Genomic DNA, 26551 nt, shown 5'->3' on the forward strand with positions numbered 1-26551 from the left:
GTAGGAGCTTTAGGGCCTATATAATTCAGAGGTTTGGCCTGACTAGTTATTGGGTAATCTACATTTTCCATGTAAGGATGGTTTGTTTCCATCAATGACAGCATAGCCATTGTGTCTTTTACTGTCTATCACTCGGGATGACCCATCCACAAACAGACTCATCCCATCATGTAGTGGAGTTTCTTTAAAGTCTGCTCTAACTTTAGTCTGATATTCTATGATATCTAAACAGTTATGGTTTGGTGTCTCTTCATTTTCCTCTCCTTTTCATAAGAAACTGGCTGAATTCAAGCAAGTATCTATTGTTAAGACAATTTATCTTTTTCTAGTAATATGGCCTCATATTTTAAAATTCGGGAACCAGTCAACCATCTTTCAGCTCTTTGATTTAATATTTTCCTGACCTAACGTAGGGTGCTCACTACCAGGGCCCTGCTGAAGGTCACCTTTCTACTCTCCTCTACGAGCAGGGCTGTGGCAGCTACTTCTTATTTGTATTTTTGTCTCTTTGTCTCCTGTCTTTTATGGTTATTCTCTTTCTCTTTCCTCCTCTTGTACTCTTCCTTTTACATTTTCTCTCTCTCCAGTCTTACCTTCTGTGTCTCTCTTTAATTTCTGTCTTTTTCAGTCTCTCTCTCACTCATTTTCTTCTTTTATCTCTCTCTCTGTCATCCTGTTTCTTTCTCCCTCATACTCAGTTTCTTCCTCTTTCTCTCTCTGTGCCTGAGCCAAGCTGTGGTGTGCCATGGCTCCCCCGTGTCATTTCAGCAGCAGCTTTCGTCAACAACTTTCAGCATTCGGCTTCCATACACAGCTGCATGCGTGGCTGGCTTTCCCTTGCCTTCAGGGTCAGCAGCTTAACTCTTTCTCTCCTTACCAAAACCTTCTGAGCTTCCCACAGTAATTCCTCAATCATTTCCTCATTCCATCCATCAATCTTTTGCAGCTTCTTAGTAATATCAGGCCAGCTTGTAGTCACAAAATTAACCTTTAAGAGGCCTTGCCCTACTGAGTCCTCTGGATCTAATCCTGAATATTTTCTCATTTGATCCCCGAGCCTCTGCAGAAGCAGAGGAAATCTCCTCTTTTTCTTGTTGGTTCTCAAATGCTTTTGGGACATTCTGTGTCCTAAGAGTGGACTCTAATTCCCCTAATTATTAGCTCCCTAAGGACCTGCATTCGAACCCATTCCCTGGGGTCATGATTATCCCATCTGGGATCTGCATTTGGGAATTTCTGCTCAGCTGGCAGGACTCCTTGCCCGGGAGGATGCTGTCTCTCCCAGATGGTCATGGCTGCCCTTCTAATCATTCCCTTCTCCTCCCCAGTAAAGAGAATATTCATGATAGACATTATCTCAGCCCAAGTATAAAAACTGGGTCCTAACAATTGATCTGCCTACTCTGCTAACCCGAGGGGATCTTCCAAGAGTGGTTTCATTCCCTTCTTAAATTCCTAACCTCAGTAATTTTTAGAAGTGCACTCACAAATCCAACTTCTCCCTGTCCCATAGGGACTTCTCTAAGAGGGTACCTGTTAGACATCTGCTGTTTAGAAGGAATGGGGAAATTCTCAATATCTCTCTTACATTTTTCTAATTCTTTCCTCAAGTTTGGATAAGGATTTAAAGGAGCATTGGGTTTAGCTCCTTCATGACCCCCAGATTAGTCTTACTCTGGCCTTCCTGTTGCCCCCTGATCTCCCTGTCCTCTACTTTGCGAGATGTATGGGATGGGGCAAGCATGTTAGGGGATCCAAGGGCTTTTCATTGGGAGAGGGCTATTTATTATGCTCTTTTTCTTCCTCTTTAAGGGGGAGCATGAGGGTTAATTCACTAATCTAACAAAGAGCATAACCCATCTCCTCTTGTAAAGATGGGGTTTTATTATGCACATAAAGAATTAAAGCTTGGCACACCCAATCCTCATCTGAGCCAAACTTAGGCCAAGAGCCCAAAGGCTGATGAATGGGCTCTTTGGGCCAGATAAAACAGCAATACTTTATCATGTTTTGCTTTTCCCTCTGAGGGAATTTCAGAGAGGGTCTCTTCAGTTCCCTCTTTCCTTTGTTCCCTAGGCCTAGAATTCTTATTTCACATTTTCAGTTAGTCTGTATGTCTGAGCTTTTCCTTGTGTACTTAGCTCCCACACTGGAGGTTTCCTGCATACCCTGAGAATCACTTCTCTGTCTCCAGCCATTTTCCTTGTGGGAAGACAAAACTATGGATTGGGACTCTGCACTCGCTTCGTATCTTAGATACATCTCAGTCACACACACTTGACCTCTGAAAATGCCCAACCACCAAGGCAGTATATATAGTCCAGTTTTCCTACCTTGGCTCGTACACGAGGTTGCCCCAGTTGCTGTGGTGCCAGCTTTTCTCCCCGTGTCACTTTCATAATTTCCTGAATAACAATCTCAGAATTGTCTATGGGTTCTGCGGGGAGCCAAGACACTTGGGCAGAGCAGGCCACCTAAATCAGGTGGGACGCATCTCCTCTCTTGGCCGGAGTCCCACTCCATGCAGGCACAGAGTTCCCCATACAGGCCACCAGGTTCCGATAAACAAACTTACCCGTCCAAACCCAAAGAATGGACTCAGATACCTTGAGAACACTGAAAGTGAGACTTTTAATGATGGTCTCGCAAGACAAGGTGTCTGATGCTCAGGCACCCCCAGCATGGTTACAACAAGCAATGTATCCCCTAAATTGCTTGTTGTAATCCCTGGTTCCTCATAGGCTGGGTACTATGGGGTCACAGTCTTTCCAGATGTCGCCTATCAGTTGTTGTGTAGAGGCTTTAAGTGTTTTCTCTTGTTTTTTTTTTTTTTTTTTTTTGAGATGGAGTCTTGCCCTGTCACCCAGGCTGGAGTGCAGCGGCGTGATCTCGGCTCACTGCAAGCGCTGCCTTCCAGGTTCATGCCATTCTCTTGCCTCAGCCTCCCAAGTAGCTGGGACTACAGGTGCCCACCACCACGCCCAGCTAATTTTTTGTATTTTTAGTAGAGACGGGGTTTTGCCCTGTTAGCCAGGATGGTCTCTATCTCCTGACCTTGTGATCCACCCGCTTCAGCCTCCCAGAGTGCTGGGATTACAGGCGTGAGCCTCCGCACCCAGCCTAAGTGTTTCCTTTAGGGCTGTCCTGCTGCATTTTGTTGCAGCCCACAATACATTGCAATCTCAGTTAGCTCAGAGGTTCAAGTATTTGACTTATGACCTAAATAGCTAGGCAGGCTGATAAGAACAGACAAAAGTGAGCTATTTTGCAGGCTAGTAAACTTTCATCTTAGACTAAACTTCTTTGGTTCGGGTGAGGGCAACTAAAGGGGAAAAGGGGATTGCCGACAAGCGGGCATCAGCTATCCAAGCAGGGGCCTAGTATATCCTGTCTCTTCTGTAGTTTGCTGGCTTAAGCTGATTCAAGGTACTTTTTCTTGGAAATGGACCACTGTGTACATTATTTCCTTCATATAGTAAATAAAATATAAAAAATTATTTATAAGACTTACTCACTTTAGGCAACCATGGCTAAGCATGCTCTAAAAATTCAACAGCATTCCTTGAGGTCTTCCTAATTTTTAATACTAAAAGAAATTGCAACACCCAAAAGCTTTCTAACCACTGATTTGACACATTTGGTGCAGTCTTGAATATGGAATAAATGCATATTAATTGATTTTGATCATAAGAGGAGGTTTTTCCATTAGCTTAAAGATAGCATTACCTTGAACCAGATAATATTGTTGATTTGCAACCATTTTGATCAATATTTGACCAAAGGCAATATTTGACCAAAGGCTGTTTCATATGGTTCACCCTAATACAAGTCCAATAAATCAATATAGTTCCACTATTTTTATCCCATGGCTGTATGACAGGGGTCCCCAACCTGTGGCCTGTTAGAAACTGGCCTGCATAGCAGGAGGAGAGTGGCAAGCGGGTCAGTATTACCACCTGAGCTCCGCCTCCTGTCAGATCAGCAGGGTCATTAGATTCTCATAGGAGCACAAACCCTATTGTGAACTATGCATGCAAGCGATCTACGTTGTGTGGTCTTTATGAGCAAATCTGTAATGATCAATGATCTGAGGTGAAACAGTTTCATCCTGAAACTATTCCCCTCCTGGCATTGCTTCCCCTCAGGGGCCCCCTCCCCCACTTCCCCACCTTCTGTGGAAAAATTGTCTTCCAGAAAACTGCTCCTTGGTGCCAAAAAGGTTGGTTACTGCTGCTGTATAATAGTATTCCAAAAGAAGTAGAAATAGCAATTTTGTAAATATTTGTTACTTGATCCACCTTATTTTTTGTTCAAACTGTCTTGTGTGTTTAGACATAGTATAAGAGATAGAAATATTCTGGAAAATTAATTTCCATTTCTAGTTCTTTTGTGGTCTGCTAAAGAAACAGCCATTTCAGGTGCTTGAACACAAGTAGCCTTTTCTCCACCTCATAAAGTAAGCTCACGTTCTTTTGATAGATGTTCCAGGCCCATATAAGTTTTTCTTTCTCTCTCTCTCTCGCTCTTTTTTTTTTAAATTATATGGTATGCTGATACAAAGAAAATGATTGAGAATAATTTGTTTTTTTACTTAAGTTTTCAAATCCTTTCTGTGCTCATTGTTTTTGTCTAGAATGCTTTTGCATCCTATCTATATCCCTATCTAACTCAATATTCCTGTCCTTCTCCACTGCTTTAATTATCTGAGATAGCATATAGAATAAAATAGAAGAAAACTGCCCTGCAATTATGAGAATAAAATAAATATAAGCCAGTGCCCACTGCCTTTTACCTACACATTCACTCCTCTCAGCACACTGCTTTCTGCTAATTGTCACAATGACAGCCATGCTGATTATTTGCCACCTCTATGAGTACTACATGTTCTGTGTCTTCACAGCGCCGGGGGTGCTTTTAGAACACAGGAAAACAGCTATAAGTGGCTTGTGTTTAGGCAGAAAATGTTCCCAAAAACTCTAGATGCAAAAACAGTTACTTTGTATTCCTGAAGACACTCATGATACTGCCTGAACCTTAATTATGCTTCCCAACATTTGCAAAATTAAAACCTCAAATTAAACATCTCATTAATGTAGCTCCTTTGCAATTCATTCATTTGTTTCAAAAATGATAAAGGGGAAAAATTATGCATTTCAGGAGGTACTCGGTCACAATACCAACTCACATTTATTTGAATGTCTCAGAAAATAAAAACTGCAAAGCCTGTTTTGGGAAGAGTGTGGAAAACAGGAAGTCAACCAAGTGAGTAAACATGAAATGGAGGATTATCCTTATTTGTGAGAAATCCATTCCAGCAAGAAATTGAATCAAGGGTTTCTGCATCTAAAGCAGTAGGGCTACTGATGGAACCTGGGAGAAATGACTTTATAGATGAGAAGCAGACTGGACTAAGGGCTATGGACAGCACGGTCTAGTGACTTGAGAACTAAACTAGGAGTCAGAGTTGAGGAGTTAAATCCCAGTTCTGTTACCTGCTGGGTTTAAGTAATTTATTGTAATTCAGCAGACTCATACTGAGCTTCTACCTCTGCCAGGCCCTGAGCCAAGTGCTAGGACTTTGTTCACACAATTAGATCCTTCTATTTTGCAACATCTACTTTTCTCTGTACCAGATTATTCCCTCATCATGGACACCCGCTCTAGTAGCTCCCATCCTTAATTTCCCTCCCTGATCCAAGGCCCCCTCCAATTACAATCCAGTTATTTATGTATGACAGACTTGTAAGTGGAAAATATCTTAAGTGGACAGTGCATTTAATACCCTGATAAACTTATTGTAAAGTCAAAAAAAGAATAAGCTGTACCGTCCTAAATCAAGGGACATCTGTATGTTTTGCTCATCTTATTTAAATTATCATGTATACTCAGCATAGTGATAACTTCTGACTAATTGAAAAATGCTCCCCTCTCAGCTACCATAGCACCATTTGCTGCTGGCTTTCCTTTTTCCCTTTCTCAGGCCTTCTCAGTCTTCTCTGAGAGCACCCACTTCTCTGTCTTAGGTCCTCTTCTCTTCTCTTTTGTTTCTCCACAAATGATCTCATCTATTCCATAGCTTTAAAAGACATCCATTTGTTGAGACTCTCAAATGTATAGAGTCATCTGAACCAGAAACATTTCAGAGTTAAATACTCACAATACCCACCCCTGTACCTTTTATAATTAGAGAATATAAGCCAATTTGCTGTTATACAATCAAAGCAGAGTACCTCAAAATAAAGTCCAGGAAATATGATTTTTCTCTCTGGTATGTTAATGGGTAAGACTAATTAATTTTCAGGATCCCTAAAAGTGAGAGGTAATACTCAATCTTACCCAAACTTCTTTCATCAGAGAGTCTTTTTCCATGGCATATCTCACCTGACCAGAATTCCAAAGTTTTCCTTTAGGAAAACACTGAATTAAAAAATCCAGTGGTTGTGGGAGTTATTAAGATGCTCTCTTCATTCTTCTCAAACTCATTCTTCCTAGTTTTGAACTAATAATGACACCCTTTATTTTTGCTCTGCCAGTGCTATTCACTACCCACCACCTTTCAAATGCCTGTAATATCATTATCTTCTCCAAGTGTCCTAGATTTTTTGAGGTAACTGATACTTTTGACATCTTATACTACCTGAAATTGTCCCTTTTCTCTTATCTCCATGATTACTCCTCTCTCCTTTCTCTAATGGCTCTTAACCCTGTATTAATGTTTTACCCCCACTGCTATTTCTAGTTGAAATCTCTATATGAAGTAGTCATTTAATCCCATGACCACAGCTATAACCTTTTGTTTTCCTGAAATTTATATCTAGCCCTTTCCAACTTCTAAAGGGTCTAAAGGAATGGTTAACCATTCAACAGGTTTTCAGCACTTTCCATTTAGCAGCCTCTATGCTTGGTATATGGTACTAAGGTGAGGAAAATGGTCCTAGTCCTTTATCTTGCCCAGCCTACATTCTAAGTGAGGTGGCAGAATAAAAAGAGGAAATTCCAATAAAGGAAAATAAGTGTTAAGATAAGGAAGAAAACAAGTGTCATAGGGACACAGAAAGGCAGTACCTAACCTGGTCTAAGAGGAGAGGTGTATCAAACAAAGCTTCGAAAAGATACTAAGGTTCATGAAATTTCCAAATGCCCTCTACCATATTCTTCACAATTTTCTATAAAGATGATTATTTAGCTGGCACTTCAAACAAAATGGCTGAAATCAGTTTCAATATCTTTATGTGCATCTTATTTTGTGCATCATTATCTACCCTGACAACTAGGTTGAAATATTGACATCTTTCCATTTTTTCTTCTTCCCAACCTTACTTGGGATCATTTACCAGATCCAGTCAATTTCACCTCTACCGTAAATCTATAATCTTTAGATTCCTTTGCTTTCCCATGGCTTCTGTCTCAGATCCAACCCTCATTACTTCCAGCTTGTGCTATTTTAATTTCCTCCTGACGTATGGCAAATGCTCCTGTACTAAGTCACTCTCCATAACACTGCCAGAGAGTCTTGTATCTGTGGTCTGTTCCCTTGCAGTTAGCTGATACTGAGGTGGGGGCATGATCTCTCCATCCAACAAAGTACTCTCAGTTGCACGGGTGCTTTCAGGATGGTTAAACATTTGTGTTAGCTGCCTGTTGCAGGCAGCACATGAATGTCACAGATGGTGGTCAAGAATTCCCATCAAGAAGTTCCTGTACTGTGCTGGACTTCCCAGCTATTTATTGGTGGGGAGACATTCCTGAGAAATGTTACTCTGGCAGTATGGAAGGTTAGTATGAGATTCTGTACCTGTAGTTTGATGGTATATTTTTCAAGACTCAAAAAATAAAAATAAATATAATATACCAGGAAAATATTCAAATACGAGAAACATTTTCCTTGTTATATTTTTCAGATAAGTCAGGAAGTCTATGCCAAGATAAATAAATGTAAAATTAAAAGTAGGATAATGTCAATTCTCAGTTTTCCACCTACAAATTATTTATGGTGACCCAATGTTGCCTTCCTACCTAACCAGATCTCAGGTGGCTGAGATAAGACAAAGTCTGATGTTGTGGACGACATGAGGAGAAGGAGACTGATTAGTTGTGGTTTGATTGTTAAAAGGTATATTTTTAATATTGACCTTGGACTATTACTTTCTTTGAATTGCCATTGCATCTGCATTTTCCTCCTCCTCCTCTTCCTCTGCTTCTTGCTATTTCTCAAGATGATTAATGTAAACAAAGCATATTGTGGCCATCAAGAGGAATAATATTTGTTGGGTAGGAGAGTGGGAAGACAGAAAAAAAATTATCATTATTATTATTTTTTGTGACGGAATCTCGCTCTGTCACTCAGGCTGGCGTACAATGGTACAATCTCGGCTCACTGCAACCTCTGCCTCCCAGGTTCAAGTGATTCTTCTGCCTCAGCCTCCTGAGCTGCTGGGACTACAGGCATGTGCCACCACACCTGGCTACTTCTTGTATTTTTAGTAGAGATGGGGTTTCACCATATTGGCCAAGCTGGTGTGGAACTCCTGACCACGGGATCTGTCTGCCTCGGCTTCCCAAAGTGCTGGGATTACAGGCGTGAGCTGCCGCGCCCGGCCTTAAGTGTTCTTTAAAGGTATTATTTGAAACTTACTTGTAACAAAGATATGAGAGTTGATACCTTAATAAACATACATTCAAACAAGTTATTTCTAGAACCATTTAAGACAAAGGGACCAAGAACTAACATTTATTGAATATCTACTATGTGCCAGACACTGCTAGCCATTTTAAAACACTATGAGGTAGATATTGTCCCTATTTTATAATGAAAAAATTGATGTTTAGAAATAACTTGTCGGCGGGGCACGGTGATTCATGCCTGTAATCCCAGCACTTTGGGAGGCCGAGGCAGGCGGATCACGAGGTCAGGAGATCGAGACCATCCTGGCTAACACGGTAAAATCCCGTCTCTACTAAAAATGCAAAAAATTCGCCAGGCGTGATGGCGGGCGCCTGTAGTCCCAGCTACTCGGGAGGCTAAGGCAGGAGAATGGCATGAACCCCGGAGACAGAGCTTGCAGTGAGCCGAGATCCGGCCACCGCACTCCAGCCTGGGCGACAGAGCGAGACTCCATCTCAAAAAAAAAAAAAAAAAAAAAAAAAAAGAAATAACTTGTTAATCATTGCAGTATTTTGAAGTGGCAGAGCTGGGATTATACCTCGGTACCTCCAACTTCAAAGTGCACAGTCTTTCTGCTATACTTTGGTAACAGGTTCTCTTTTATTTTCCCACTACTCTTAAAACTGCCATCTTGATTCCTAATCTCTGTATTGTTGACCAAAGCTCATGGTAACTTCCTTTATAAGAAATGATACTGAAAGCTTTTTTGGGCAAGCCAAGCCCAGCTTTTGAGACATGGGCTTCAATTTGGGAAGTCCCTACGGTTCTCTTTTTGAAACAAATCCTAGCTATGAACCTTGGTCTTCAAAGCAGGAATTTCTTGTATATAAAGTTGTGTATTCTTGCTGATTATACAGACATTTAACCAAAATATGATTTTCAAGGCACTTCACTAATCAAATGCTGAAAATATGAATATTTAAATGTATTTGCTTGTTTCTTTTTTAAATGCTTTTTTTTTTTGTTTCTTTGACCCAGAGTATATTCTTGATTCTCACCATGGTAGGTTTTACATACCAAAAGACCACACTTTTTCTTAACATATTCTAAAGAATGTGAAGCACAATAGAAAACATATATCATAAGTTGTTTGTATTGTTCAATTGTTGAGATATTTGAACAAAGGTAAGCATAGAAGTTATACAATTACAGCTTCCTTTCAGCAAAAACTATCTGTTAAATGTATTTGCCAAATAATAAGAATGAATATAGATAATATATCCTGTGTAGCCTGTCTGTAGAAATTTTAACATTTACAAGTAAACAATGGCTCTCTGAAACTCCCAAACATCCCTTGTCCTGACAATGAGTACATATACTTAATATACAGTTAAGGTTAGCAAAGTAAGCAAACTACTGTCCAAATGAGATCCATGTAAACTACACTTTTGTGAGTCACTTATAGTCATCAAGGGATGATTTAATTTATCACAAATACCTTCATCGTGTTTATTTTGAAGCTTTAACTTTCACACTACTAATTTCTTTCTGTCAACTAATTTTAAATTGTCCAATCAAATTGTCCGAATTTGGGCTAAGCTGACCTTGGATCAGAGTACAAAAGAAAATATTTTTCACAGACCAGTTATTTGATGTATAATTTTCACTTGTTGAGACTACATAAAAGTGTCCCACAATTCTAATTTTGAAAAAGTCTGATTTTATATTTATTATACATGAATTATATTATTTATATGATTTCCTTTCTTAAACTTGATTGTAAATTAATTAATTTATTGTATTTTTTCTGAGTTACAATATCAAATGTCATTAGATCCCATAGATGTGTTCTCTCATAAATGATATTTTGTAAAAGGAAAAACTCATTCTAGCTGCACCCCCATGTTCCACAATTCAATGTTGCATATCTAGTAACACATTACTCTGAATAAATGGTATGATCTTAGGGTAGATTTTTTTTTCTTTTCAGATGTTATATCTGCCAGTTTTCAATAGTGAATAGGTCTGAAGTCTTCAATCTACCAGTTGTTTGATGATATATTGGTTTGTTCTCACATTGCTAATAAAGACGTACACAATACTGGGTAATTTATAAAGGAAAGAGGTTTAATTGACTCACAGTTCCACACGGCTGTAGGCCTCACAATCACGGCGGAAGGCAAATGAGGAGCAAAGTCACATCTTACATGGCGGCAGGCAAGAGAGCGTGTACAGGGGAACTCCCCTTTATAGAGCCATCAGATCTCATGAAACTTATTCACTATCACGAGAACAGCATGGGAAAGACAAACCCCCATGATTCAATTACCTCCCACTAGGTCCCTCCCACAACACATGGGGATTATGGGAGCTACAATTCAAGATGAGATGTGAGTGGGAACACAACCAAGCCATATCAGATGATATATAAATACTCTAGGCCTTTCCTTTGTCATCCAATTTATGCACTTTCATATTTGGCTAAGGAGTAGTTTCTGTCACTGAATACCTTTTGTATCAGACCAGAACCTACAAGAATAGAAAGTAAGTGCACAGTCTCAAAGGCACCCTCTCATCTTCCCTCCTGTCAATGTTTACGGTGCTTGGACTGAACTCTTAACATTTGCAGACAGCTACCTTGACCTCAGTGTGATACAGATTTGAATTCATCAATGCCACCTTAGTAAACCTTTTTCTCTTCCATTTCAGTTACGTTGATTTTTCTCTGTTAGCTGGAATTGTCTTTGATATCCTTGATGAAATTATGTGGCAGATGATTATTTCTCCCTTGAAGGTTTTGAAAAGGACAACTACCTTTGTTCATGATTGGAAAGGTGCCAATTCACATTACTTTGCACACCTCTTTTTAAGAATTTCACACTTTTGTATTTACCACCCATGTTAGGCAATTTACTTGTATCCACATTAGAAGGAAGAACTACATCTACTTAAAGACTACAATTTGATGAGTTTTAACAGTTATATATTGCTGTGAAACCAGCATCTCAATCAATACACAAAATATTTCTGTCACCCCAAAAAGATTCATCGTCTCTCTTGCAATCAACTCCTTTCTTATTCCTCAGCCCTAGGAAAGCATTAATCTTTTCAACTCTATTGATTAGTTTGCATTTTCTAAAATTATATATAAGTGAGATAATATGGTATGTACTATTTTATGTGTGCTTTCTTTCACAGAGCATAAGTGGAATGAAGGCAGAGAATGTTGACCATATTTAACCCACAGTTGAGATAATTCTGATCAATTAGGAGGAGTGAGGAGTAGCTGAGAAGTGAAAAAGATAGGTTAGATAAATCAAAATATTTTTTACTAATATGAGTAGAAGGCACAATATATTGGTCCTGTTACAACTGTAAAGAATATTTAAAAAGGGAACAAAAATCCTTATCAGAGACCAACTTCTGGGTCAGCTAAAAATTAAAAGTTTTCCATTAAGGCATCCAATAATCACTATATTTAAGAAGCTGAACATCAACATGAAACAAAATTGTGAAATGATTAATTTAGACATAAAAATTTAACAAGTTCAGGAAATTTTGCCACTGTTTTTTCAGGTTCACATGAATCTGATTTTAGTTCCCACATACTCTTTTCAGAGGAATATTTAAATAATTTGACTGTGACAAGCCAAACTGTTTTGAGACCTCATTGAAAGTCAAATGAAAACATTAATCAAATGCAAAAATATTCCAGTCAGGCATAGAAATGCTGCAGGTTAGAAAATAAAAATGTTGCCTGTGAGAGGGAAAATCAATTGATTTAGAAAAAGCAAGTATTGGTTCAAATCTACATGGTTGGTAGTGACTGGAAATCACTACAATTTCAGGAGGTTGTATTTTTCTTCTAAATCATCAGATAGTCTTGAGCTGTAGCTACATTGCAAAACCAGTTTGTTTGACTAACTTTTCACCTGAGTAAAATAGAAAATCAGATCAGTCAAACAACTGATTGTCTTTCCCTTTCTCATTGTTTTTTATGGACAGGCTTTAGTGACTAGCATGCAAATAATTATCTACAGCACAAAATAGCCAGAGAAGTGACTTGTGGAATAGCAGTGTTAATTGAGCAAAAGAATGACTTTCATACTCTTAAATGCCACAGAATTGTTCAATATTAAGTGAGCACTACCTTCTCATTTCAGCTATGAATTCTAGAAAGTACAGCTCCTTTGGTAAGGTGACCTGACAAATACATTGCATTGCTATTCAGTCAGTGCTGCTCCTGTTTTGTGGGGCCAAATGACTATACATCGCTATATTTTGGATTATCTGACTATTGCTACTGTTTTGTGGGGTTAAATGACTAAACATCCTTATATTTTGGATTATCTGACTACTGCTCCTGTTTCGTGGGGCTAAATGACTACATATCCCTATATTTTGGATTATCTAACTATCTAGTGTGGGTAATAACCTTAGTCTGTCACTTACCAGCTTTATCACCTAGATAATTTGCTAAGTCTCTTTAAGCCTTTTTCTGTCATGTGTTCAAAACTGTCATCATATAGAGCTATGAAGATTTAATTAGATGATGTCTGTGAAGCACTGAGTTCAATGCCTGGCATAAAGAAACATTAATGTATGTTATTTTTATGTTCCTTGATTATTATTAATTCATTCATCTGACAATTATTAATTGAATTTTTATTAGGGCCCAGTCACTGTACAAAGCACTGGGAATAAAATGGTGAAAAATCCACAGCTCCTGTACCAATTAAACTTAGTGTATAGTGGGAACACTCTCAAGTTCATGAACAATTTTAATAGTGTAAGAAGTGCTATCCTGAAATAAGCAAGAGTATGATGTGCTGTGGGAATGTGTAGGAGGGCTTCCTGAAGGAAGCATTTGGGATAGACAGGAGTGAGAAGGAAAGCTTTATGGAGGAAGTGTGAGGAGGGGCACAGAGGAGAAGAGAGAGGTAACGCAGGGGCGAACGTTTGTGTCTGAGGGAATAGCATGTGTTAAGACCTATAATAAATGAAACTTTTCAGGTGGAGGCTATAGAGACAGTTCCACCAAGAAAGCCAGAAAACAAAACAAGAACAGAAAAATTCTTCTTTTTCCTCTCTAGCGCTTACAGTGCTGAAGAACAAGGTGGGCAAGTAACAGCTCTTTAGCCTCACTCATATTTAGAAAGCAAAAAGAAGAAACATTGTCAAACCCACAGTAGATTAATAAAAGTTCAATGCTAAATGTCTGCCTGCAAGGCCACCCATATCTCAATAGAAGAAGACTCAGAATGTCTTTCACATTCTTTGTATGAAAAGAAAAAAAAAAGAAATTAAAGAAAGAGAAAGAATTCGAAGCCTGTAATCAATCTTTTCCTTTACAAAACCCAGCAATTCAGGAGGCCTGCCAGAGGCTAAGTCTTTCAGAGACCATGGACAGGAAAAAGCTTATTAAAATGTGCTTCATTCCCAAAGAAAGAGGTCACTCAAGATCCCCAGACCCTTAACTCTGAATAGATTTAATGAAAGCCAACTGCTATTTTAAGAATTTAGAAGGGGGATTTCCCTCCCTAAAGAAAAGAAGGCAGATACCGTCAATGCTCTAACGTTATTTCATCCATGGCACCAGGCATGCTTTTCACTAACTTTCTGTAGGTTGCTAAAGTCCTTAAATGAGGATTTAGTGACTGAGAATACAGTTCTTCACCTACAAGGCTTGAAACGTAATTGATACAAAGACCATCCCTCCAGGATTAAAGAGTTCTAATCATTCTGTGAGGCTCGCATGCTCTTTCCTCCATGCTGGCCAAAGAAACACTGCGTCTTTCAGAAAGCGACTATGCTGTTTCCCACATCATTTGGTAAGCACAAAACCTTTCACCTTCAGTTAGAGAAAGATAATCTAGACTATTCTGCAAATAGTACTGATGCAGCAACTGGATACAAAATGAATCTTAGTCCAAGACTTTCTGGTAACCCTGCTTTATGTAATTAATATAAATTGCATACAAATATCTCTTGTAGAATCTTTCTCTAAAGTCCTAGTTGACTATTGTCCTGGTACTCTTATTAATCACAAGGGTATTTCTGTGAATAGGTAGACATGGGCATCATTATTTCCATTTTGTAAATGAGGAATCTGAGGCAGAAAACAGTAAGTGACATAACAGCAACAGAGTAAGAACAGGAATAGAAATAACAAAAACGATTGTCTCTTGGGAATCAAGAAGGTGTGATAGGATGAATTCTTCCTTTTCTTTCAGTATTGAAGGAAGGATAAGGGACAACAACCTTCTCAATGCTAATTTTGAAAACATCCTCCCTGGCTGTTTATAGTCAGAAGACAATTGCTGAGTTGAGTCGCTGAGTGCTACTTGAGTATAGAGAAGAAAAGCTGCCTAACCACATAGGTAGTATACACATCCTCTGTAAAAATAAAGCCTCTCCTACTTGGATTTTTCGGTCTCCAGAATGTGCCTCTGATGATACTTCCCCTTCTCTGCCATTATGTTTCCAAATAAATGATGGTTGAATGTCTAAATGGATGGTGTTTAAATTGCACCTTTAAGTTTTGTGAAGGAGCACTAGGAAGAAGAATCACTGAGAAGGATCCTGGATAATCAAATAACCTCGTTAACCCTCAGCTACATTTTTAATCAAATTCTATTCCAGATCTGCATCTGTCTAATGGGAGTATCAGACTGAATCCCTGATTCAAGTTCAAACAAAGAAGGAGTAAGAGGTCTTAATGAAGGCAGTAATCTGTTATTTGAATCCCCTTGACCTTCTCTATAGAAAGAGATCTACAGTAAAACAATCCAATTATTTTCCAGATCTTTATGGCAAGAAGAAATTATCCATCTGAGATATTATAAGCAAAGTTTGTGTAATACAATCAAAAAGGAGAGCTAGGTAATTAGAAACATTAATTCAGGAAAGCAACTTGGGCATGGAAGAATATTTAATAGTGAAAAGATTCTTTCAGAAGAATAAAGAAGAAAAATAATGCTAATAATGCTAATGTATTTTCTCATTTAAATCCAATAAGGTAGGAATAAATATAACCATCTTAGAAATTAGAAAACTGATATGTTGAAGAAATTAACCAAGGACACAGGTAAAATGTGGCAGAGCTGGGATGTGAACATGCTTAGTCTGGCTTCAGCGCCTATGCCCTCAATTAGTTCTCCTGTGGTCTTCCAATAGGATGATAGCCCAGATCAACACATATCCCCAGAGGCATCCACGCTGTAGTGCCAACCAGAGAGGACTAATATTATTTGGAAACTTTCTTCCAAATAGGGAGGATTTTGAAATAGAAAATATTAAATGGTACTTTAAAAAGGTTTATAATTATCTGTATCTCTTTTTCTAGGCCAAATTCAAAGTATAGCTAGCTACTGGAAATTCAATCAGTTAGAAAGAAATTTCCACTTATTAAGATTGTTTCTCATTTATTAGCTAGAAATTTTGGCTCTGGGTCCATAGTCAGGTTGCACTCAATTAAACTCCAGAATCTTAAGAACACAACAACACAAACGAATCTCAGCAAGCAAGGGTTGAAAACGATGAAGTGAGAAATGCACAGATTACCACACGGCAGCATTAATATCATTATTGAAAGGTTAGCTGCTTAGGAAATCGACAAAGTGCCAAGAGGGCATTCACGGTGCCTCCCAAGAAATGAGAGCAAAGAAGAAACGAAGCCGAACAGAGAAAAGCTTTTGTTGACATTTTCAAAAGCCGACTTTATACAGGCCATATCCCCAAAGAATAGAAAATGGCAATGTAAGAAACCAGTAACACCAGAAAATTGCAGGCCAGTGAGTTCACCACCAGTTACAGGAAAGCATTTGAAAGGTTTTAGAGGATCAGGAAGGGATTCGCTTCTCCCCCTATGCTCAGTCTGTGGGTGAGGGAAGGTGACATTGTTATGGGGAAGGTACAGTTGCCACACAAGCTTTGGGCATTCGCAGGGTGTGAGTGTTGTATTAAGGAAAGGGGCTGCAGAGTGAACCACTTCAACCACTAGAACTCACTGGAATAAGTAATCCTGATGCCAGGTTCCAGTGTAGAGTAGCACTATTTCTATATCAAATAAAAAGTAAATGTTAGTATCGTAGGATTTCTAGTTTTGGTCAAATTAGTACTTTTCTGTGCTGTTATACACACAGAACCATTTATTTGCACACACACATCGTCTTGTGTAGCATTTCAAATGGCATACAGAAGACATGAGATTGGGGAATTTGTCTGTCTGGGCTGAATGAGGCAAATTTCTGATGGGAGCTACTGGGAGAGATGATAAGTTTGTCCAGGTTTATGCAAGCAATATGACAGTGTGGGGAAAATGAATGACGTTTTCTGACTTAAATACACCTGTTTTCATTTAAAGGGAGTATGTGTCTAAGGGAATTTATTTAATGGGGTGTTAAGTAAGAGCACTATTTTTAGAATTAGTGAATGCAGCCAAAATTAAATGAGACGTTCTAATGAAGGCAGATGAGAGAAGAACAACATTTTAACTGGCCCTGGGAGGAAACTTTAGCTATTTCTGTAGGGGGACAAAAAGAGGACAAGTCAGGACTAAAGGACACTCTAGTAGTGAAGTACGGGAGGGAGAATCTTAACCAAAATGAAATGTCAAGAGAATGTTTGGAACATAGTTGGCCCTCTGGAAACTATGAGCATTAATTGAGGAGGCAGGGATGAATCTACCCTCAGAGAAAAACCAGGAAGAGTGGGATGGTGAATCTCTGTGTAAATAATGGGTAGAAATTTGAGTCAGAGAGAACTCACTGTTTCTTCCAGAGGTTCAGGGAGCTGAGGACAGACTGACTTCAGATGGAAACTGAACATGTCAGAAATGGGGACAGAAATTATGACTGGACATCAGCAACCGAGTACAGCTCATAAATAGGATTAGAGTAATTTGTAGAACTAAATGGTTAAGGAGCCTCTTCTGTTGGATGTGGTACGAGGTTCTCTAAATACGGTGGTCATCGTCTTTTCATTTTAACGTTTACTCCTAAAGAAAAAAATGTGTGTGTGTGTGTGTGTGTATGTGTAAGTGTGTTTACTGACATACAGTGCCTGAGATTATGACTTAACGTTTTAAAGTGTATATAGCCTATTTAATACTATTATATTTATATAGTTACATGTTTTTCCTCTTGAGCCATATTTTGCTTCAGGGACATAGTCACAGGTTTTTCTTTTTGGGCCACATTTTGATTCATAGACATATGTCCCCACACTCCCAAAGCTACTCTCATGTTTTTAAATTAACAAAAGTGAATGAGAAGAGTTATTTCAAAATTAGTTCATATATAGCATGCTTTATTAAGTAGTTTTCATTTGTTTCCCAATTACTGCTATTAGTTCATAAATTGTGAAAATACATTAATAAACTAAAAATATTTAGTATGCAACTAACATTATATTTGTATAACTGACTCATGCAAATCGAGATCAGATTTCTCAAGTATAACCATTACTCAGTCTCCTATTACCTGTTATTGACAGTGTACATAAGGTCAATGTAGCACAGACTTCTGGCTGACCACTAAAACTCATTTCCTCTTCTTCTAGGCACACAGCTAGGCTACATTTCCCAGTACCTCATATGGTACCACCAAGACAGAGCTGACTGTACCACCCAATGCCAAGCCCTCAGTATCACTGTCAAGTCACATTGGTCATTATGAATTGTGTAAATGCCCCTGGGGATTAGCTGAGGTGATGAAATGATATATTTATATTATAAAATTAAACTGACAACAACAACAAAATGTGTGCCATGCTAATGCCTGGCCCATACAACATGTCATTCTCATCTTATATAGTCTTGCCTCATTAATGCTCACTTGAATTTGGATGACCCTCAAGGAGACCACAGAAGTCACATATTGAAGATAGGTCCTGAGTAACATCATGGATAGGGACCACCTCAACAACTTGTTCATCCACACAATCAAGATGTAAATTTCAATTGTATTGAGAATCATTATACATTATGGACTCTATCATTACAGCAGATAAACTACCCTAACTAATCTGAATTTCATATTGGAAATATAAATAAATTATATAATTTAATTTTTTCATTACTCAAAGCAGTAATAAAATTGAGTCTGATTGCAGCTGATTGCTTTTGTAAAGAAAAAATTTAACTTGAAAATCTGAAATCAGATTACAATTTTGGACATAAACATTTCAGAACTACAGGTAGTCCTAATCCCTAAGGCATCCATTGTATATTATGAATTAACTTTTCTTCTATGTACTCCCAATAATAGTGATTATTTCTCATGCTGAGGAGATTTGAAAATCCTCCCTGAACTCACCCTCTGTGGAGCTGACTTCTCTCTTCTAGTTTTAAAAGGCTGGAAGCATTACAAGAACACATGGAAATGTGTATGTTTATATGGGCATTTATATATAAATGTGTACACTTATATGTGCATTGATATAATAGTGAATTCAAAAGACAGAGATCCAAAGACCCATGGTACCTATGACACAGAATAGGTACAAAGATCTAGCAGTTTCCATGGGAGTTGTGTTATATGGGCTAGGCTCCTCGGGAGCAAATTACTTAGAATTCATGGGTGATATCAGAAAGTTCCCAGGAGTGTAGAATCTACACAGATAGCCAAAACAGAAATAAAAGTTTTAATATCAGACAACTGCAGTGCACACTGCCGTTCATGTGGGTATTCAAGGCTATAAACCCCAGAAGAATACAGAATATGTACACATATATATGAATCCTTCTCTATATGTGTATCTATTCTATATAATTCTATATTATATGGGTATAAAGTACTCACATAAACCATGTGCAATATAATTGTCTGGTATTGAAATTTTTGTATCTGCTTTGGCTACTTGTGAAGACTCTACACTCCTAGGGAACTTTCTAGTGCCATTCATAAATTAGAAGTTATTTTCCCTGGAGGAGCCTTGTATAGTACAACTCCCATGGAAACTGCCAAATCTTGGGACCTATTCTGTGCCATAGGTACCATGGGTGTGTGGATCTCTGTCTTTGACATCCATTACTGAATAAGTAGATACGCACATGTATGAATGAATGAACAATTAGACTGACTTTAGGGTGACGATTTTGAAAACATTTGGAGTTACATTGTGACTTGATTCCCTACTATTCCCACTTTACTCTGTCAGCAGAGAAGAATGAAGTTATATGGCAAATGATTAAGAAGAATAATTGACATCAGACAAAAATGTGATTCTCAACCTTGCCTAGATATTGGAATAACTTGAAGTGCTCTCTCTCCAAATATGATACGTGGGCTCTAAGCCTGGAGATTCTGATATAATCAGCTTCGAGATTTTCTTAAAGTTCTCTTAGAGACTCTGTGCAGCCAAAGTTGAGAACCACTGCACTAAAACAATGTTTCCTCGCCTAGATCATAAGAATTAATTGGTAGTCTTGTTTAAATTGTAGATTCTCAGGCCCAATGTAAGACATTCTGAGTCAGTCCCTTCAGTGCCTTTGAATCTTTTTTTTTTTTTTTTTAAATGAAGGCCCCCAAGTGATTCTTCAGGAAAGTTTGTAAATGCCTCCTTAGGCTCTAAGCTCTGCTAGAAAAAGTGTTATGATCTGTTATTCTCACCTGTATCCCTGGGGCATGGCATAGACCCTAGATCATATTGTGCATTCAATAAGTATTTTATATTATTTAATTAAATGACATTTTTAAAGTGCAAATGAGTAAAAAGAATTGATAAAATTTAAAATGCCACTTGTGATGACTGGTTTTATACTAGAGAATCACAGATACAGGGCTGTTAAGGATTTCACGAGTTTTAATGGGTTCTCTTGCAGGACTTTTATAAGTATGGTAATACAATCAGTTAATTGGTCTGCATATGGGTATTCAGAAGTCTCCTGAAGATGATATTTGCCAATGGATGCAAAATTCTTTCTGTATAAGCACTTATTAGAAAAGTCACAAGTTAAAGAAATAGCTGGGAGAGGGATTCTGTGACATATGGAATTTCAGGAACACAAAATTAGAAAATTAATGATTTGTTTATTTTACTTAATTGTTGTGTTTTCTTACATGCAGGAATTTTATATTTTGCATTCAACTAAGAGGCAAATGCATATGTCAAATTAAAAGCAACTATTACAATTTTCTATCAATAATATTTTTCTTTGGCACTTCCTAAAATCTTCACTATTTTAGTTAAATGTCATCTTCAAAATTAAGATTCTTTTAGCTCATAACAGCTCTGTCTTTTTAAATTACCTATCATTTGTCATTGGAAAGTTGGCTATTTTAAAATTATCACTCATTATTTTCCTTTATACCCACCAGAATAAGCTGACAGTCAAAAACAGTGAATCCTTCTCAGATCCAGACCCCAAACTAATTAGTTATATCATATAAAAAAATCTCTGTACGTATGAGAATATTGTTGTAACCCTTCAATGGGTTCTCATTGCCTGGTGCCTAGATAAATTTGATTTATCAAGACAGGAGAGAATTGCAATAGAGAAAAGTTTAATTCACGCACAGCCAGCTGCACAGGAGAGAAGAGTGTTGTTATTACTCAAATCAATCTCCTCAAAAATGTGGGGATGGGATTGTTAAGGAAAACCTCGTGGGTAGGGGTCTGAAAGTGGGGAATGCTGATTGGTTGGGTTGGAGATGAAATCATAGGGTGTCAAAGCTGTCCTCTCGATGCTGAGTCAGTATCCTGGGGACAGGAGACCAGATGACCCAGTTTATCAGTCTGGGTGGTACCAGCCGAGTCATCCTGTACAGCATCGGCAAAATACCTCAAGCACTGATCTTAGGTTTTGCAATAGTGATGTTATCCCCAGAAGCAATTTGGGGGGGTTTCGAATCTTGCAGCCTCCAGCCACGTGATTCCTAAACCATTATTTCTAATCTTGTGGCTAATTTGTTAGTCCTGTAAAGGCAGTCTAGTCCCCAGGCAGGAAAGAGGTTTGTGTTGGGAAAGAGCTATAATTGTCTTAGTTTCAAGTTCCTCCCAAAGTTATTTTGGATTATGTCCAGGAATGAACAAGAACAGCTTGCAGGTTAGAAGCAAAGTGGAGTCAAGTCAGATCTTTCAGTCATAATTTTCTCAGTTATACTCTTTGCAAAGGTGGTTTTAATTGTGGAGTGTTTTTCCATCCCCAATATTAAAGGGAACAAATGAGGGATTAAGAGTAATAAAAAATGCATTTTGTATGGTGCTTCACAGTTTATAAAATGATTTCATATACATATTTCATGTGAATGTCATGTGCACCTTGTGATGGAGGTTATCACTATTTAATTCCTTACAGTGTTAATATAACATATATAATACTATATATTTATACAAGGAGAATACCATATATTTGATCCATGTATGTTTGCAGTGATGTTTCTGCTTCAATCTCCAACAATTTGAAAAATATACTTTTCCAAGAAAAACACACAGCTTCTAGTATTAAGTAAAAAGCTTTAAATCCTTTAAGCTATAAATAATGACTAGCAAGCTCAAATGCCACAAAATGAATGTATATATTAGGCCAAATATAAGTTGGTAGGTGGTGAGGTCTACAGCAAATTAGAGAGGTGCATTCCTGCTTGAATTATGAACATTTTCAAAATATTTAAAGACTATGGGCCAAACAAAACCTATCTGCATGCTTTCTATGCAACATCTGTTCCACACCAGCAGAACATGGAGTGTGAAAGAAGAAATAAAGCAGGAACACAGAAGCATAAGACGATGATATGAGAAATTGTTTGGGTCACAGGAATTGACTTTTTAAAAGACTAAAGTACAGAGAGTAAGGTTGATAAATATTGCTGATGCCCATTCAATATCATCAATATGCTCCTTCTATCTCTCTCTTCTGACATGGTTTTGCTGTTGTTGTTGTTACAGTGGAAGATACAGAATACTACAGACTTAGTCTCTTTAGTCAGTTTCCTTGTCTGTAAAACGGAAATAATAATAACTGTCCCCTAGAGTTGTGTGGTTAAATGAAAGCATGACAAAGGCTTAGCAAAGCTCCTTTCATATTGTGATAAATAGATGGTAGGTATTATCATTATCATCATTTCCATTGAAAATAACTACTTTCTTACTCCTTCCTTGAACTTTTCCTTAGTGTATATACTTGGCCCTCTAAATCTGCAGGTTTCACTTCTGTGGATTCAACTAACCATGGATCAAAAAAAATGTTTAAAAGATTGTGTCTGTATTGAAGACGTATAGACTCTTTTTCCTTTGTCATTATACCCTAGACAATACAGTGCAAGAACTATTTACATAGCATTTACATTGTACTAGATATTATAGGTAATCTTGCAATGATTTAAAGAACAGGAGAGGATGTGCATAGGAAATATGCAAATGCTACAGTGATTAATACCAGGGACTTGAGCATTCTCAGACTTCGGTATCCTTGAGAGGTCCTGGAACCAATCTCCTGCAGATACCAAGGGACATTTACTGAAGATCAAAATTAACTTTCAGAACTGGAAGGTAAAACCCTCAGTTGGCTTTGCTTGCCATGGGAAAAATAGAGTTCTTTTTTTTTTTTTTTCACTCAAATAATTGCAACAACCACAAACTCAAATATAAAAGTGCCCTATCCTGTGGGCTCAAACATCCTTTTCCCTTTAAAATTATAAAAGTTATTGGGCAAGTTGGATGCTATACACAAGTAGTCATACTTACACCAATTAGGTCATTGCTTTGTAAAATGACATTCATAGAAATGCCACAAGAATTTGGTTCAGTTAAAAAATATTAATTAGACATTTTCTCTGTGTAAGACACAATGCTCGGTTCAGAAAATGTGAGATGAAGAGAGCAGTCTCTGACCCTGAAACCCTGATTTGTCCAGGCTAATGGGGAATATAAAAGTATAAACATACCATGTCAATACAAATGCAAATAAGTGTACGAGTTTCCCAATCTCTGATGTGCATCTTTCTCTCTACTTCTTTGAGTGAGACTTTCCAGGTACTATGCTAAAGCAGAGGTTAGTATGCTGTGAAAACCCTGAGAAAAGATTAATGCCTGTTCTTCAAACTCTACATTTAGCTCCACATACGCTAAGAAGCATTCTACTCCACTTTCATCTTTGACTTATTTGAAATCCTCTGAAAGTCACTATTTCATCATTTTGACCCTTAGTTATTTTCTATATAAAGTGGAACTTGAGTTGCTTTCTGGGTATATGTCTTATACAGCCAAGTAGTGCAGTAAGCTCTCTGAGGGAAAGGACCCAGGCTCTTTTGAGCCATGTACAATGCTACATATGCATGCATCTGAAAAACAATGTTTTGCTGTTGCTACCAGATTAAAGATTGATAGAAAATGGTCTACAAATAATTGATACAATAGTTTTGGACTCTGTCATAATGAAGGTACCTACAAAATGGTGTTTCATACAATTTTAAAACTTTTTGATGCAATTAAGCATTTAGGTTAGATTAGAGGCAACACAAATTGTAGATATAAACCTATATTGGCTATATAGTAAATGTTCTGTTTTTATTTTAATCAACATTTATATTTTTGGTCCTGCCCAACAACTGGTGGTAACAACTTGCACATAACTCACAGGGCAACAGAATATATAATGGCCCCACAAATGAAGAGTTACAGCTAGAGAAAACTTGCAATGATTACTTATTGCAATGATTACTCATTTGTTTTAACACCATGTGCAACAATGTTTGGGATGGAAAGATAATACTCTTAAAACACAAAATCATCAGTTTATATTATGCTAATTTATCATCTAAATCTGTTTCTGAAACAGTTAAATGTTTGTTAACATAAATGTTTGGTTTGAAATTAAGAAAGGTAAAGAACTAATAGCTAACAATTAAGAAATGACTTTTATGTGAAAACTAGTAAATAATTACAAATAGATTGAGACTTATATATGTTTACATTCAATATCTAAGATTCTGCCACTCACGTATCTGATTTATCTCTCCAATCTTTCATATCTATCTGAGAAGAGAAAAATAGCTGAGGACAGTCTAAGCAGTATGAGCAACACAAAATTTATCAGGCCCAGAGAGACATGAGCATGGGACTTTAGTCATGTCTCCAATCTCCATTCCCCTGGGGCAATAATGTAAAGACATTTTGTTACTGACTAGCTGTGTTACCCATTATCTTTATGTTCCTATAATTTTTGATTAAAGAACAAGGTATAGTCAATCAAAAGCTTATATTATTTTAATGTAAATTCTTGGTAAACAACTTAAAAACTGCTTTTTCTTAAAAACTAACTTGTAATCACTGCTAATGGGAGATGTATTCAGGACAACTTGAATCCATGCTCATGAGTAATGATCCTTAAGCTCTGAGCTTGAATAAACTCTGTATTTTGTTATTTAAAGTTGACATGCCTCTTCCTTTCATTTCCACTGCCACTAGTGAAATTCTGCTTTTCATTACTTCTTATCTAGATTACTGCAACAACTGCCTCACTAGTTTCTTGACTTTCCCTTCAAGTTGATATTTTACCAGATGCCAGATTAATCTTTCAGTAATATAGCTCCAAATTTGTGATTTTCAGCTCAAACATCTTCATTGTCTCCTTACAGAAAAAAAATCTGAAATACCTTAGCAATAGCATTCACTGGTGTCTGTGCTCTTGTTCTATTTTTCTATACTTTTTCCCAATTGTCCACTTCATACATTATACACACTACATACATTTATACACTCTGTACACTAAAATGAAACTACAGTTCCTATATATACCTTTAACTTTCTAATCTCTATGATTTTATTAATGTCTTCCATAAGCCTATAGGATGCTCTTCCAAACTCTACCCGTCTTTCAGGACCAAGCTCACATGTCATCCCTTCCATAGAGTTGTCGTTAGAATCCACAGAAGCAATTAATATTCTTGTTCCTGAAATTTTTGTACTATATCTTGTATATAACTTATTATTTTATACCTAAAATGCATTTAGGTAAGTATTTTTCTCCTCTACATAGAGTGTGAAAACTCCTTAAACGTAGTGTATGAACATCCCAGTTTGTGAGCTCTACTGTGCTGGAAATAGTCTTTAAACATAGATGTTCAAATAGTTGTTGACCAAATGACTGACTAGAGTAATTAATATTTAGTAGTTTCAGAACTGTAAGGCTTTTATAAAGGACTATATACACAATTTATCTGAATCTTATTGATTATCATAAAATGAAAGCGATTGATGTGGAATAATCTGACTTGCTTCATAAAGTAAATCAGTGTTTGTCCAACTATTCTCTACAGCACCTTTGGGCTTCCACAGAGGTGGCGCAGGAATCTCTCTCCTTAGCAGTGGGAAATGGGAAGTAAATAGAGTTTTCTCCTCCCCACTTTACCTTCACCCAACACTGCTCCATTTTGTATATTGGCCTTTCCTATAGGACTTTACTCAGAGAAAGTTTTCACCATTTAGGAAAAGTTTTGAGATCCCTTGGGGTTCCACCACTAACAGTCTGATTTCATATTTGCTTCACACGAAATCCTCTTTACCTGATAACTAGGTAAATAAGCTGTTGTGGTTAAGCTGAATTTACTAATATAAAAATACAAAAATGGTAGCACAAAGTATGTTTCAGATAATTTTATATCAGGAGCTACTCCAACACTTCACTTTATAGGAGACATATCATTTTTTAATAGCCATTTAGCTCACTGCTTGATCTGACCTTACTGACCTGGGAACTAGTTAGCTGATGCTTCTTACAGATATTACTATATTTGTGAACATTCTTCATAGGTTTAAAAGATCCCTGAGAAGCAGTTATATAGCTTTCTACTCCTTAAAAGACAATGACAAAACTTTCTATCACCTAAGCTTATGGTATCCTGTCCTCTTACCCACAGAGCACCCTCATCTGCAATAAGTCTAAAATGTATCTTCACTGAAATCTGTCTTAAACTCACAGTTAGTTATACCCTTCTGAGTTCA

At 37.5% G+C, this 26551-nt stretch overlaps 1 protein-coding gene across 10 annotated transcripts in view; it reads right to left on the reverse strand.

The window, feature by feature from the left end:
• LOC105482649 (TNNI3 interacting kinase) overlaps positions 1–26551 on the reverse strand; it is a 290377-nt gene that overhangs the window by 146859 nt on the left and 116967 nt on the right. The window lies entirely within an intron of this gene.

The sequence above is a fragment of the Macaca nemestrina genome, chromosome 1, assembly GCF_043159975.1.
Source record: "Macaca nemestrina isolate mMacNem1 chromosome 1, mMacNem.hap1, whole genome shotgun sequence".
NCBI lineage: Eukaryota > Metazoa > Chordata > Mammalia > Primates > Cercopithecidae > Macaca > Macaca nemestrina.